The sequence below is a fragment of the Rhinolophus sinicus genome, chromosome 3, assembly GCF_057876585.1.
Source record: "Rhinolophus sinicus isolate RSI-liver-muscle chromosome 3, RSI-T2T, whole genome shotgun sequence".
In the NCBI taxonomy this organism is placed as follows: Eukaryota; Metazoa; Chordata; class Mammalia; order Chiroptera; family Rhinolophidae; genus Rhinolophus; species Rhinolophus sinicus.
In genome coordinates, this window is record NC_142503.1 from 161245281 (window position 1) to 161260408 (window position 15128).

At 41.2% G+C, this 15128-nt stretch overlaps 1 protein-coding gene across 4 annotated transcripts in view; it reads left to right on the forward strand.

Moving 5' to 3' along the window:
* The window catches only part of FRMD6 (FERM domain containing 6), a 213087-nt gene that overhangs the window by 134453 nt on the left and 63506 nt on the right, over positions 1 to 15128 (forward strand). For 2 of the 4 annotated variants that reach the window (XM_019725687.3, XM_019725689.3), the window contains exon 1: positions 6751 to 6887. The exons of 1 other annotated variant lie outside the window; for it this stretch is intronic. The gene's annotated coding sequence lies outside the window, so the exon portion shown is untranslated. Of the gene's footprint in view, positions 1 to 6750; positions 7131 to 15128 lie in introns of those variants that run through there. One more of the 4 variants, XM_074327479.2, reaches the window with a different exon arrangement.

Here is a 15128-nt window from a genome sequence, read left to right on the forward strand (position 1 = left end):
TTTGTTGGCAAGGAATTCAATCATTGATTAACTGTTCTAGTAAAATCCCTCTAACATTCTTAGTATTTCAAAAGGTACTTAGAAATAGGGGGAAGCCTTCAAATAGAAATAAAATATACATTAAGGAATATCAGTAGATATAAAATATTTTCAATAGAAACATGTGAACTGGATGACACACGGTGTCTCATTCAAATTAAGCAAATGTCTTCTTAAGGGATAGATCCTTTTTCATGAAAAAGATATCCCAGGGATATCTGTCCAAGAAGCACCTCAAAAAAACATTAATCCTTTGCCACCGTCACCTTAGTACCTTCTCTAACTTTTCTCCACCCCACCCTCAACATGAGCACTAACCCCCTTCCCTACACATTATTTATGGGACCAATTCATTCAACAAATATGTACCATTATCGTAGATGCTGGGGAACACAGCCGTTAGGGAGATTAAGTCTCTGTTTGCATGAAGCTTAAATTCTAGAGACACAGTTGACAAATAAGTGAACATACTCATAACTCATTTCACACAATGAAAAGTGCTATAAAAATAACTTATGTGATAAAATATTTTACATTGATTTGTAGATTATGTTAAATTCATATATATATATATATATATATATATATATATATATATATATATATCAAATTATCATATATTACGTAGGTATATATCTCCATTATCCTTTAAGAAATTTGGCTGTAATTGACAAATTATTATTCAATATAGAACTATGGGAAGAACAGAAAAATCACTGATTTGCTGATTTGGTGTTTCTGCCCAAGAAATCACATAGAATATCTGGATTAACCACACACATGAATCACAAGTACGTAATGAAGTTTTTAAAAGAAAGAATATTTCAGGAGGCCTAAACCCGCCACCCCCCCACACCCCCCCAGTAAAAGGTCTTAACCTTCAAAGCTAGATCTACTTAAGAGAATGCTCACCCAGCCCTTTTTTCTCCAGGCCTGTCAAAACTAAACATCTGGGGCTGAGGTCCTTTGAGTACAATCTCACAATCCTTGATTTTTAATTCAAACTCCATGGTCTAATTGCCAGTGTTCTTTTTTCAGAGAACTAGGGCACACGAATTCTGTTTAGGCTAATAGAAAGATATATTAGGCTACCCTTGAAAAAGAAAAATGTAACAACTGCCTTGCCTGTGGAAGAATTTCTTAAGATTTTCTGGCATTTGGTTCTACAGCCAAGCCAAACAAGAGTGAAATGGAGATTTTGTTTCTAATCTAGGATCAGATGAGAGGAAAACAGGAATCTAATGGGGCTGTTCCTAAATATTTTTTCCGTTTTATCCAACCAGTTAATATAACCAGCACATTAAGCCCTTGTGTTATAACCAAAATCCCAACCACTACAGATGGGTAAGGTGTCCCCTGGAGACCCTACCAAAACAGTCCTTTAGCTTCAGTGAAGAACTTCCTATGAAATGTCAGCACTAGCACATCTTATTTGCACTTTTATTCATCCTTCTTTTTTAAGCAACTAAAAACAAGCTTAAGGGCATGTTTGTTAGGTTGCAAGCTTCTCAAGGTAACAAAATTAAAACAGAATAGGCAGATTTCATAAACCTGCTTTATAAATGGAACTTTTGTTGGTCTTCTCAAGAAAGCCAGTGTTGGCCAGGCTGTAAGCCTGTGTTCTGGGGGATGGATGTTCACATCTTCCCCTGTTCTAGTTCAGTGTGTCTCAGGTAACAATTGATAAGATGTCATAAAATACTGAGGAGAATTTCGGTGGCATCCATGTTATCATTTGTGTTTGAAAGGGACTCCTCCTAGAACATTATCTCAGATAAAGATAATCAGAGCATGCCTGAGCCATAACTCTGACCTACCCGGCTGTCACCAGATTCCTACTTCTTTTTTTCATCTATCTCCCCCAGTGGAGAGTGGAGGGAGTTGCCTCCCACCTCTGGAGGGTAGGAATGTTTTGTTTCAGCTTTTCAGAGAGTAATCAAGGAATCTGAGCTGGAAAACTGCTCTGGGACCTTTGCGGCCCACTGTATAAACACATAAAGGGCATACATCAGGAAGTTTTCAACTGTAGGGGGGTCTACCTCTTGTCTCTTCCCTTCTACTAGACATTTTCCTGTACGAGGTCCCTTCTACCTGTTCTCAGTCTTCTTCACTGTGCTCTTTTTGCACTAAATTCCTCACTATATTTTAGTCAGCAGCAGTATCCCTCAGCCTAGCACTGCCTGTGACACTCTGCCTTTCAATGCCAAGACCTCAGGGTGATTCTCTGTGTTGGGTTACCCTACCTGGTGTAGCTAACACCTTAGCCGCACCATTTAGAATTGTCCCTAAATGCAGGGGCTGGCCAGGCCTTCCCAGTCTCATCAAACCTTTTGTCTGGAGTAGTCAAGGATTCAAGCCCTCAAGTAACTAGAAAGTGATGTTTGTGGTGAATAGAAAGAAAGTATCTCCTCAAATATGTCGCCTGTGAATTTTTACATGCTGTTTTAAAGCCAAACTTTGTTCTGGGATACTCAAGTTGTCCTATTTTTAAACATTTTCTCAAAATTTGTTGGCCAACAGAGCAGAATTTAATGAGTTTAATTTTTTCAACTTTGTGTCTCTAATCTGGGTAAAGGCAGATCTTCCTGAGTTAGAGTGATATTAGGTTGGTGCAAAAGTAATTGCGTTTTTTTCGCAATTTTTAACCTTTTAAACCGCAATTACTTTTGCACCAGCCTAATACATACTATTAACCCTTGTGCTGTGTTGCCTCTGCAAAATAATTATTTGTATTCCTGGGAAGGGGCTTGGGGTGCACAATAATGAGACAGCTGGATTAAATGACTGATAATCAATTTTGATTTTATTTGAGCATTAAAATCTCTTTTGGTGTTTTTATCTTACAGAACACAGTAATATACCAACTGAGAATAACAGGTGCGTTTTAAGTGTTAGGCAGTGAAAACCAGGACTACATCACCGCACTATTAAATTTCTACATGCAATTATTTTGTCTTCCAAAGTACTATATGTTAGTTAAATGTACATTTAAGACCTTAAAGTAGGACTTATTTATTTTGATTGCTTTAAAATGCATTTGGTTTTGCTTTTTAAATGAACTTCAGTAATTACCAAAAGGAAAAATGAACCTAATTTCTTTATTATGACCTTCAGCCAGAATGAACAGTATTTAATTTTGGGAAAGCATTCTTTAAAAGCCAATATGTCAGATTACTGACTTTTCTCTCTGACTAAAACTTGTATTTCAGCATTAAAACATAGTCTGAGTCTCAAATAACCCTGAATTACAGAAAAAAGATGAAAAAAACTTTTTTTTTTCCCTTCCTTCTAACATATTGAAGTAATCTTAATTTTTAGCAGTCTATTCCAGTGTTTGGAAAATACTTGTAAAGGACTGTGAATTACAGCATTTCACATCTCTTCATTTTCTGTATAATTGTGTTCCTTACACTAAAATGTGTAAATATCAGCCACCAAAGCATAAGCCTTTTCAATTACAAAATAAGGCGATGGCCACTGTACTTTAAAAGAGCCTCCATGCACTTGCCCATTCGGTGCCTGTTACCTGGGATATTTGTAACCCATGGTTCCCTCCCACATGTTTCTCCTCTTAGAATAATCTGGAAGTCTTGAAAACATTCCCAAGCCTGGGCCACATCCCAGACCAATTAAACCACATGCCTGGGACACAGCCATCAAAAGTTTTTGGACGTCCCCAGGTTATTCCAATGTACTGACATGTTTGAGAACCACCAGCTCAACCAACTTGTTCCCAGGCTAACCTTGGTTCATCTTTCTCATCTCAGTTGACAGAGGGTATCTGATGTCCTCCCTGAAGGTCCTAAGCCTTTCCACTATTCCTCCTGCATACCTCTACCATGCAAAGCATTAAAGTATATTGTAACTGTTTGCTCCTACTCCTGGTCCCTCAAATGACTGTAAGATTCAGGAATACTTTTACCTCTGAATCCCAGAGTCCAACCCAGCACTTGGTGTATGGGAGTGCTCAACACATTCATGGAATGAATAACTTCTTCCTAAGAAAACCAAAAGCAAAAATGTAGTTATAATAATATTTATATGCCATGGAAAAAATAATAGTTTAAGATGTGTTTAGGATGATGTTTCACCGATGGGCATTGTCTCATATTTAGGAAAATGTCTCATACCAATGAAAATAAAACTATATCTGAACATCAAAAAAGAATCACAAAATGTAACTCTGATTACCTACAAAATTACATTCCTTACTGTAATAAACACAGAAAAACATTTCCTGTGATAAATATCTAAAATAATCCATCCTTTCTCAGCTCCACTTCTATCTTAAGTGGATTATGTGTTCTTTTCCAAAGCAATCCTTTCAGAATTTTATGTTTCAGGTGTTTATATAACTGATTTTAAGAGTTTTACAGTACTTAGTTTACTAAGCATTATGTAAGAATCTATGTTTAATGTAGTATTCACAAAATATTATAACTGGGTAGTGTCCTTTCTCAGTTCCTCCTCTGTTTCCTTATCTCTACAATGTGATCACTATGATTCAAAAAAAAAAATTCACGTAGTAAATTTCGCTGCAGTCTAATTTTAAATAACAAACCCAATCTTAAATACGTTTAAAAAAAGCTGTTTAAAATATTTTGCTCCTTGGGTTACCTAATTATTTTATATTGCAGCAATGTTCCATAATCTAACAATATGTTTTTCTTTATCTGCTAGATTTTTATGTACAAAGCCTGAAAAAGAAATCAGATTTAGGAACTGTTTTCCAAATACCGTGTTTCCCCAAAAATAAGACCTACCCCCAAAATAAGCCTGTTAAGATAGTCAGCCAGACAGGTGCATTTAGTACGTTATGACAGTGTTCCAGAAGATGACATTACTGTATTTGAATAAATGTAGATTGTTGTACATGAAAAAAAAACAAGACATCCCCTGAAAATACCCTAATGTGTCTTGGAGCAAAAATTAATATAAGACCCGGTCTTATTTTGGGGAAATACGGTAGCAATATATTACTAATTTTTCTCATTCATCTTTACATATGAAATGCTGAATTATCTCATTAGGCATCAAGTTAATTTAAGACCTTACCAGCTAGTGTTCAATATGCACTCATTTTGAATGCATATAAAAGATAAAAATGAGTGGAAAAATGCAGTCTTCCACTTTTAAATGCCTACATTGTTAAGCAATTTCTAATTTAGTCTATTAATTAAATGCAATTAATTGAAAAGGCAGTCATTGAAACATAGTTCTTGTTCTTTCCATAATGGAGTTATGACTATATCATAAGTGCAGTATCCTTAGAAACTGCTCTACTTTATCAGAAATACGCTCTGAATGTATTATCAATTGTGAAAAGATAAAAAATCACTGTTCATAATAGTCAGTTCTGATGTCATGTCTCCCAGATGTAAAAGCTGTGAATGAGACAACTATTCTAAATGAGCTTCAGCTCTAATGAACACAAAACTGAATTTCTTTTACCCAGCAAAGGGCACACAGACTGGCATACTTTAAAACAATAATGGCTAGCTTTACATACTTATGTTTGGATCAAAGGAGCAGGGCAATTTTAAGTTGGCTTCTGTCAACATAAATTTGATTTTGGTAGTGTCATTTCCCAGGTCCTTCTCTGCCTCCTTGTCTCCTCACCCAATTGTCATACCCAGAACATACATCCCATCACTCCTTGAGGGGCCCTGTGGGGCATTACTGCCCCCCACCCCCCGCCAGGAGTCACTGGGTCAGCAGTCCAGCCCAAGACCTAGGAGGGCAGAAGCCCAGGAAGTGAGAACTCTGTGGATCGCGGGCCTGGGGGCCAGGTAGAGGCTGGGTTTCTCTCCCTTCCTCTCCAGTCCCCAGCAGCAGCTCCCAGTGGGCGCAGGCTGGCGGGAGGGGCGTAACGCGCCCCTTCCCCAGACTCAACAACTAAAGGTGGCAAAGGACCCTTCATCTCCTGACTCGATTCTCAGTATCATAAAAACATCTTCCACTGGCCCTTGGCATCATCCACCGCTCTCTCCGGACACCATCTGGTGGGGGCATGTATAATTTCTGAGGTGTCTGTGACTCCGCAGGTAGAAGCTGTGTCTACCTGAAGAACTGGAGAGGCAGAGCTAGCGGGGGAGGCTTGGCGACCTCGGCGGCGCCCCCTCCACCCAGTATAAAACCCTCCAGAGCGCCGCGACCCGAGTGGCAAATGGACAGGTGGGTGCGGAACAGGATAGGCGGGCAGCCAGGAGTCACGAAGCCTCCTCCACTGGGACCGCCTCATCTAAGTGGCCTCCCCTCCGACGTTTCCAATTAGTAAAGACGATGCTAAGGCCAAACAGCCGCCCCTGGCCTGACCGACTAGGCTCGGAAGGGAACGTTCCCGGGGAGCAGGGGCCGAGAGTCCAAGATGGCCATTGGGCCAGAGCGGAGGAGCTGACAGTGTCGCCTCGAGCCTCCGTCTCCTTCGCGCGGGGAAAGGCTTAGATCGCAGGGGTCTACACAGTATCTTTCTACGTCCTTCCCCTGGACCCGGGAGTGGTGGTTCCCTCCGCTTTCACCTGACCCGGACTCGAGACACCCCTCCGCGAGACGCTTGGTTGGGTCCGGGGCGGGGCCAGCAAGCACTCCACGTGCGGTTGCGATCTCCGAGCTCTGCTCTCCGGGTTCGGATGCCTCCCCCGCTACCTCGGGCGGGCGGGGGGGCGGAGCCTCAGGGGGCGGGGAGGGGGGCGGGGAGGGAGGCGGGGGCGGGGGGCGGGGCCGACGGGAGCGCTCCCCTAGCTGCCCAGGGCGAGGGGCTGAGTGGAGTGGGGCAGGCGCGGCGCCGACAAGAAGGGACGGAGCGCTGATTTGAGTCCAACGCCTAGTGCTCCAGACTTTTCTCCGAGGTACGAGCAAGAGCCCGGCGCTTGGGGGCCTCCCAACCCGCCCCCTAGCCCGGCCACCGCGTCCCGGCCTCCCGCTGTGCCCCCTGCCGGCCGGGCGGCGGCGGCGGCGGCGGTGGCGGCTGGACGGGGCTTTGGGAGGGTTTCGGGAAAGTCGCAAGCTCCAGCGAAATCTGTGACTCCTTCTCCGCGTCTTTCTTCGCATTCACCTCGCTCCCTCCGCTCTGGGCGTCGGGCATCGGGCGGGTAGGTCGCCTTCTGCGAGTCAGAGTTCGCCCACGCTGGGCTGGGAGGCCGGAGCTCCGGGGCAGCGGGGGAGGCGCGGAGCTCCGGGGCGCCTGTGCAGCGAGGGCGGGAGGCCGGCCGGGGCTGAGGGCTGCCCCTTCGGGTTCACTGTGCTACGCTTGGTTCTCCGGTGATCCCCAGCGAACTGTTCTGGGGGCGCCTGTCCGTCGCGCCCCGTAGCTGTGACGGGGCGCGGGAGCCAGCCCATGAGCCCTGCATTCCTGGGAGCCGTGCCTGCTGCCTGTTGTGCGCGCCTTGGGGCCGGGCAGCCAGGCTGCGGGAAGGGACCCGAGCGCAGCATCTGCCCCATCGTCCCTGAAAGTGCCTAGTCCCAAGAGCTGGAAATTGAGTTGGGGCTCGGCGGCGCCAGAAGGGGGCCTCCGTGGGATGCTAGTGGGGGGCGCGGCCTGTAGAATTTGGGTTCCTGGAGGAGCATGCGGCGCGCAGGCCCGGCCACGGGCAGAGGAGACCACCAGCCTCTCCTCTAGGATGGGCAGGAACTGTCAGGTATAGACAGCGGGTGCCATCCGTGTGAGGTCCATAGGGATTATAACAGCACCTCGAGTCCCGGAATGGCATAACCAAATGGTGAGGGCGTTTTCTTAAAGGCATGAATAAATGGAAAGCTGTCAAAATAAACATTTTAAAGTTGGAATGAAAGCTGGCAGATTTTCAGGTTGTGCAGTTATGTATCCAGAGAAATATTAGATTTTTTACACCCTTTTCGTTTTCATTTTTTAGTAAAAATCTGTTTTACCAATATTTCCCTCAGGAGTTGTGCATTGCCCACAGCGGGAAAGGAAAACTTCAGCCAGCGTTCTCGGGTTGCTTTTGCCTGCAAGCCTTGTGCTTTTCCGCTTTTTTTTTTTGAGTGCGCAGAAAAAGTATCTCTTGCTGGATTTTCCATGTATGATTCTGTCTCTTCTTTGGGACCCAACGATGTTTGTTTATTGGTTTTTTAAGCATCTATTTAAATTAAGATTTTTCACAAAATACTCCCCGTTGCCACAGGGTGTAGTTTACGGATTAGAAAATACTGCTGGAGAAAGCTGCTAGTGGCTTCATTTTTCAAGAATGTAAGTCATTTCCTTTCTGTGATTTCAGGGAGTTGATCTTCCACAGCATCAAAACTTTGTGGGGAACATTTTCCGTAATATGTCTGTCATTAAAAACGCTTTTGACTTTTGCATTTTTCTTCTTAGAGCAGCGCATTAATTTAGGTTCAGCACTGTTAAAGGATCAGAAGTTTTTCAGGATCTACAGCATTTTAAGACCATTGTAGAGAGTAATTTTAACATTCACCGAGACCTACAAACAGCCTGCAGGATAGAGAGTGGGGGAGGGGAGAAGACCAGAAAAGAGAGGCAGGAAAACAGATGGGTTTGCTGTTGTTCTTTGTAGTATAAAACTTCAAGCACCTAATCATTTTCCTTGGGTGTGGTTTTGAGAAATAAAAGTATGTTAAGAATGAAAATACTCCACAATATGAGACAGCTGACATTTGAGTTCTCTTTCAGTATGTTTGTAAACATACTGGATTTATATTTATATTAAAATGGACCTTTGGGATTATTAGATGAGAAGGCTCCCCCAGGGGGTATCTACTATCAAGTTATCTGCAGGATATCTTCTCCAGAAAGCAGACTGACTGTAATATGAACTAATTTTCCTCCCCTTGAATTGCTTGTAAGAATGCCTGAGATCTGACACTCATAGACCACAGTAATCAGCAGCTCTTGCAGTGCCCCAAACATTTTAAGTGACAGGAAATCTATTTTCACCCCTTCCTTTTCGGGGGGCAATGGGGGGTAAGATACCAGCTTCAAGTGCATAATTTGAACTTGAAGATTTAAGATGCTCCTAGCTCTCCAGGAAAACAACATGGGCCAGGATGAAGACACTGCTTTTGAGAGCAAAATGTCCATGTATTAAGTAATAGCTTTTAGCTATAAGTCCTTTAAAAACTCATTCAGTTGGGCTAGCTGAATTGGGGAGGGGGGTGTTGTAGAGCTTTTCTGGTTTCTGGACTTTGTTTCCACTTTTAACTACACTTATAAAGCTTTTGGCTTTTAGAACTAATGACATAATAGACTGCGTAGCCTTTTGTGGCAGATGCTTGAAGTGAAAGTTTCAAACAGAATTGTTTCTGACTGCGCTGTCAGGTTTAGAGTTTAGTGTAAAAGAGTCCTGTCTTACAACTAACTTAATTTTGATAAAGGAATTCTTTATAGTTTTCAACTTGGATATTGCACATTTTGATTTCTAGGGCTACGGGTTTACAAAAAAAGTTAAACCTGCAAACAATTATTTTATTACATGAAAGCCAGTACCAAGAAAAGATTAATTCAGTCCAGATGTAAAAATGTATGTGAATTTTAGATTTGGATGATCTCAACAAGTTTTCCCTTTTGTTGATGAGGCTGCCTGGATCCCAGATGGCATGCACACATTATCCTTTCGGTGGTTTTCTGAGTTCAGAACTAAATTTCACAGGCTTTTCCTAAAGTCATTTTAATATTGTTTTAAGTCTTCTAAAGAATAGAAAGTTTTCTGCACTTATGCAGAGATGGGTTTTTCCTATTACTCATTAAAACAAACCTCATAAATGTCCTGGCTTGGTAGATGAAGCCTATGTCTTTTGTAAGTGGGGAAACGGGAGGTATTCAGTATTGTGTATCCCTGTGCCCTGTGGGTAAAGCATAGAAGCTTTGGCTATGCCAATTCCAGCTCTCTTCTTTTAAAGAAAAGTTTTAAGTGTGTTTACAACTTTGAGTAGACTCCTGTTGGAACACAGTGTGTGTTTTCTGTTACACACAGCAGTTGGTCCTGGTATGATGAGCCTCTTATCCCATCTCCCAACGAGAAACAACACACAGAATTTATAAGAAAACTCCAGTATTTTTTCATTATATACATTCCAGTATTTTTCATTATATATATTTTAGGAAGTCTTTGTGTGATTATATAATTACATATTTTGGGAGTTTGATTACATTGTGATCGTGTAGAAAACAATTGAGTGTAGGAGAGGGGAATGGGAAAGATTTAGTGAAGGAATTTTATGAGTGGTGCAATTTTAGTTAAAATGTATCTTTCCTAAAACTCAACGGGAAAAATGTTATTGTTGGCCTCTGTAGTTAAACTTTGATATAGGGGGTAGTTGAGAGGGCTTTTTGAGTTGCACATTATCCTGAGGAAGAGGCTTTGGGGGCCTATAAAAATAAGTAGAAACAAGTTAAAGGGATAATTTGAGAGGAAGGAGGAAGTAGAATACTGGGCATTGAATTGCAAGGAAAATCTAAACTTAGAAGGATGAGTATTTAAAACAAGACTGAAGTGGGGAGAGCTTTCTATTTAAAAGTAGGAATTACAGAATAAGATCTTTTTAGCTGAGAAAAAAAGGATTAGAATTAAGGTGCCCTATCTTGTCTTACATACAACATGAAATAGTGCTAAGTGATATTTATCCTGGAAACTTTTCCTTCATGTGTATTGAATCACTGGTTTGGTGTTAAATAGTTTTCAGGGACTAGATGCTTATGATTGTGTGTCCCCCCCTCTCCCTCCATCCCCAGGCCACTTCTCTTTTCAAAGACTGAAAACATTTTTTTTTTGTCTAAGCTCTAATGATTCTACAAATATTTAATTAGTCTCCCAGCATTTGGGAGAACTATAGATGCCCACCCTTAAAGGAGCTCTATAGAAGTAATGGCTGAAGTTATAATAAAGTTTTGAATGAAAATAAGCAGTCTGTACTTCCAGTTGTCTTACATGAATTAGTGGTATAAATACTTCTGGTGCAAGTTTGTGTACTGTCATTTTATATGTAACAAATGGAGTGATCACGCAGTATACCACATTGATCAAAGAGGGATTATTGAACACTGGGAAGGGGAAAGAAATCACTAATCTGACAGCTGGTTGAATTACCTGAGGAGGAGGAAAAGGTGGTGCTGAAACAAATTCTCAGATGAACCTAATACAGGCCGAAGGAGAAGGCAGGCTTTCCTGGAGCTCCTTGAGGTTGTCTGTAGCACAGCATTTTCTTGAATGCCTTTCCCCACTCTTGTGGCCTTACCTATCAGAGTTTGACCTGTATAGCATGAAACTAGGTAAAGATTGGGGCATTATCCAGGTCATTTCATTAATGTGATAACTGGGATACTTCTGACCAAAAGTATCTATTTAGAACTTCAATGTTCCAAATTGATTATCCTGTGATATTGTTAGATGTTTTCTAATAACTTTGCCTTTGTGCACATATGTTATAGAATTTTGAGCAGTAATGTTTTACTGGTATGTGAAGACAGGGAAAAGCAATATTTTATAACAACTTGTTGCCATGGTTTTATGTAGAGGAAATCATTATAAAAGAACCAAGCAAATGCTAGGTGAAGATAATTAGGAAATGAATGATGTTTCTTTTTTTTAACTTCTCAGGAGGTTTTCTGTCTAGTTTACATTAAATGAAGTGTAATTAATTTTCTCCCTACAGGTAGCTGTCCTCCCTACACTTCTGCTGTTCAGTTTCACTACATTGCTTTTTTGGAGTGAGGGGGTCTGTGGCTTAATTTTCTTGAACTTGTTGAATAATTCCATACAACCAGAAAGATGCACAGATCAGAAGTGTATAGCAAGTAGTGATCATACCCAGGCAACCAGCATCCACGTCAAGAGACAGCACATTACTAGCCCCCGCAAAGGCCTCTCCTTATGGCCAGAATTCCTGCTCCAGGGGTAACCACTCTTCTGATTTTTATTGGCAGTGGTTAGTTTTAACCTGTTCTTGGACTGCATTTAAATGAAATCAAATATGAGTTCTGTTTTCTGTTTTTTGCTTAACATAGTGTCATGTCCAAATTGATCCAGGTAGCAGTTCTTTTGTTCTTTTTTTTTTTTCTGTGAATGAATATACCCAGTTTATTTCCATTCTGTTGATGGACCTTTGGATAGTTTGGAGTTGGTATGTCGGGTATGACCTTTTGGTGGCTCGAGAAAAATCAAGCACTTTGGAGTTGAAAGGAGAGTATAGTCTTAAGATTAAAAGAGAAAAAAAATACTTCAGAAATGTGACAGAAGAAAGAAAGCAGTATCATGAAAACACTAAAGGCTCAACTCAATCCATAGAATCCTTGTGTTTCAGGGACACAGTTTGGAATATACCAACTGGATAGTGCCAGATTTCAGTTGAGAATTGGGAAAAGGGAGCGGACCTTAGGCAACAGTCAGCTCCATCGTTTTTTAGAGGTGGAGGACTTGGGGTCCCTTGAGATTGAGTGATTTGTACAAGTCTCACAGCAGATGACAGCACCACGAGTCAGGCTGCTTCTGACTCTCAGTCTAGTCTAGACTAGTGCCATCTGGGGGCTGAAACTCAGCCCCCTTCTCTGCAGTCCAAACAGTGAGTCCACTGGCCTGGAGGGACTGGGTGCTCTTTTCTGATTCCCACAGAGGTGTGCTATAGACAGACAGACTAAGACCTGCCCAGAGAAAATGGAGCTATAGCCCAGGGAGGCAGAACTTTGCTTCCTCAAGTCTGCTGTACTTGTGCCCCATACAGAGCCCTTTGGACTTCTCTTTTCCCTTTTCTTCCTCTCCTTCTCTTTTAGGACTCTCCAGGGAGACCTTGGTTTATAAGTGCCAATAGGTGATATCGTGAGGTGTCTCCTGACTCATTGTTTCATTGATCCATAAATGATCTAGGATGGACCGTAATTTCAAAGAACTGCTTTCTAAATATTTTTTGAATAGTTCATTTGTAAGAAAATGTTGAAAAAAGATTTTTCTCTCTTCCTGCCTTTATGTCCCCCCCCCCTTTTTCTACACACTTTTCCCCTCCCTCCACCCATCTCCCCCTTCCGAAGTTATTCCTTAAATATCCCTGGAAACATCCGGTCTCTGTACTTAAAACAACAGTGAAATTCTGATCCTGAAGTCTGTGGCAGTCCCCTGGAAACACTTATTTTGTAAAATGTCGGATTATGATTTCACTGAGAAATTTAATAGATAAAACAAAATACTTGCAAAGGAAAACTATTGATATAGATATTTTCTTTCATGTTTCCCCAAAGGGAAAGGATGTTTTCATGGTTCAAGAAAAGGCTCAAACCTTCAAGTTAGGCTCATTAGGAAGGTGAAAAACAGGTAAAATGACAGACGTTTTACAAATGGGTAATAAATATATCTTGCCTGAGTGAGATACTGCTAGTAACAGCAAAAACTTATGTGTAATCTTAGAGAATAAAAAAAAATGTGCTCACTATTGTGACAAATTGCTCACTGAAATTACTACAGAAAAGAATAATATGTTTTGAAGATGACATTGAAGAGTGGCAGTAAAATGTAATGGTAAAAATGAGAACTTTCAGGTCGGTCCTCAGGGGTCCAAATCCAGGCTCCACTATTCTCCAGGATGTAACCTTGGGGAAATTACTTAACTCTCTGAACCTCTTTTTTCTCATCTGTTAAATGGGTATAATAATAGTAACTATCCCACAGTATCCCACAGGGTTGTTTTGATTATTAAATGAAGTCGTACCTGTAACGCAACTGGCGTGGTCTGACATGGTCAAGTGATGTTAGCTCTTGTTACTTAAGACAGAAGGAAATGATGTATAAAAAGTACTTATAGTTTTTTTGGACTTCCCTAAGCTTTTGTTTATAAGCAGTTGTTCACAAGATTTTATTATATTTTGTTTATTGATGTTATTAGCAGGCAACAAAACCTAGTATTTCTGTTGCAGATATTGGGCAATCTGTATTGCCACCAAGAACATCTGGTCTGTTCCACTGATCACTAATTGATCGAATTATTTTTCTTAATTCTCTTCTAATTCCTAGCAGTCTCAGTGCCTCAGCTTCTGGTGCTGGATAATTCTTTCTTTCCAGATGCTAAAAAGTAACTTAAAGAGTCCCAATGGCCTATGTCTTTTGCTCCTGTACCCTGTAGATTTCATTTGAGTCCTTTAAAGAGAGTCACTAGTATTGGGGTAAGACAATGGCTTATTCCTCCCTGCCCCATTCCCCCCTCCGTGGGCACAGTTTATATAATGTGGGTCAGACCCCTTTACCATTTTCTGTTATGAGGCCCAAAGCCTAAGATTTTAAACCAAAGGGAATGTTTAAATCAAAGGGAATGTTTAAGAAAAACAAACTTAAGCACTTTAGAAAGACACATTTACATCTAAACAGGATAATTACAAGCCCAGTCAAATAGGCACAGGCTCATCCAGAATAATCATGATGTATCATTCTGATCTGTTCATTAAAAGGGGGATCTACCGCAGCGAGCCCTATTCCCTGCAATGTGTTGTGTAATATCTTGAACTTAGTGAACATTTTTAAAGCATTAAGTTCACTATGTCCATTAAAAAACAGGTTTTACATCTTTCTGGAGTATCCAGGTCTTTGGCTGAATACTTTGTGCGGTCCTACCAAAGTGTTTCTTTTCTGGGTGGGAGAACAAAATACACGTGCATGGAAAGGTGTTAGATGTTTCCGATAAGTACTAAGCGGAGTCCTGGTTTGAGGGAGCGGAATCAGTGATGGCCGAAGGAAGGGTGTTGCGAGCTTCCCTGGGGCCGCTGGATTTGTGTTGGGCCATGAGGTCAGGGTGGGATCTTTCTATTCTTCAAGTACAAATGAACTTTTCTAAAAGTAACAGGAATGGTCAGGATCTCATTAAATATCAAATTAAATCCTCAAATATTAAAAGAGAACTATGAAATTGGAATTACTAAATGTTTAAATTGATTTATTCATTCAACGTAACGTATGCCTACTATGTGCCAGGCACTGTTTCAGGACCAGAGATAACGTCAGTGAACAAAATGAAGGAAAAAAACCCTACCTTCATGAAGCTTATATACTATTAGGAGACAATAAACATCACAGAGCAAATTGTGTAGCATTTCAGAAGGTAATAAGTGTGACTGAAAAGGAGCAGGTAAGGGACACTCA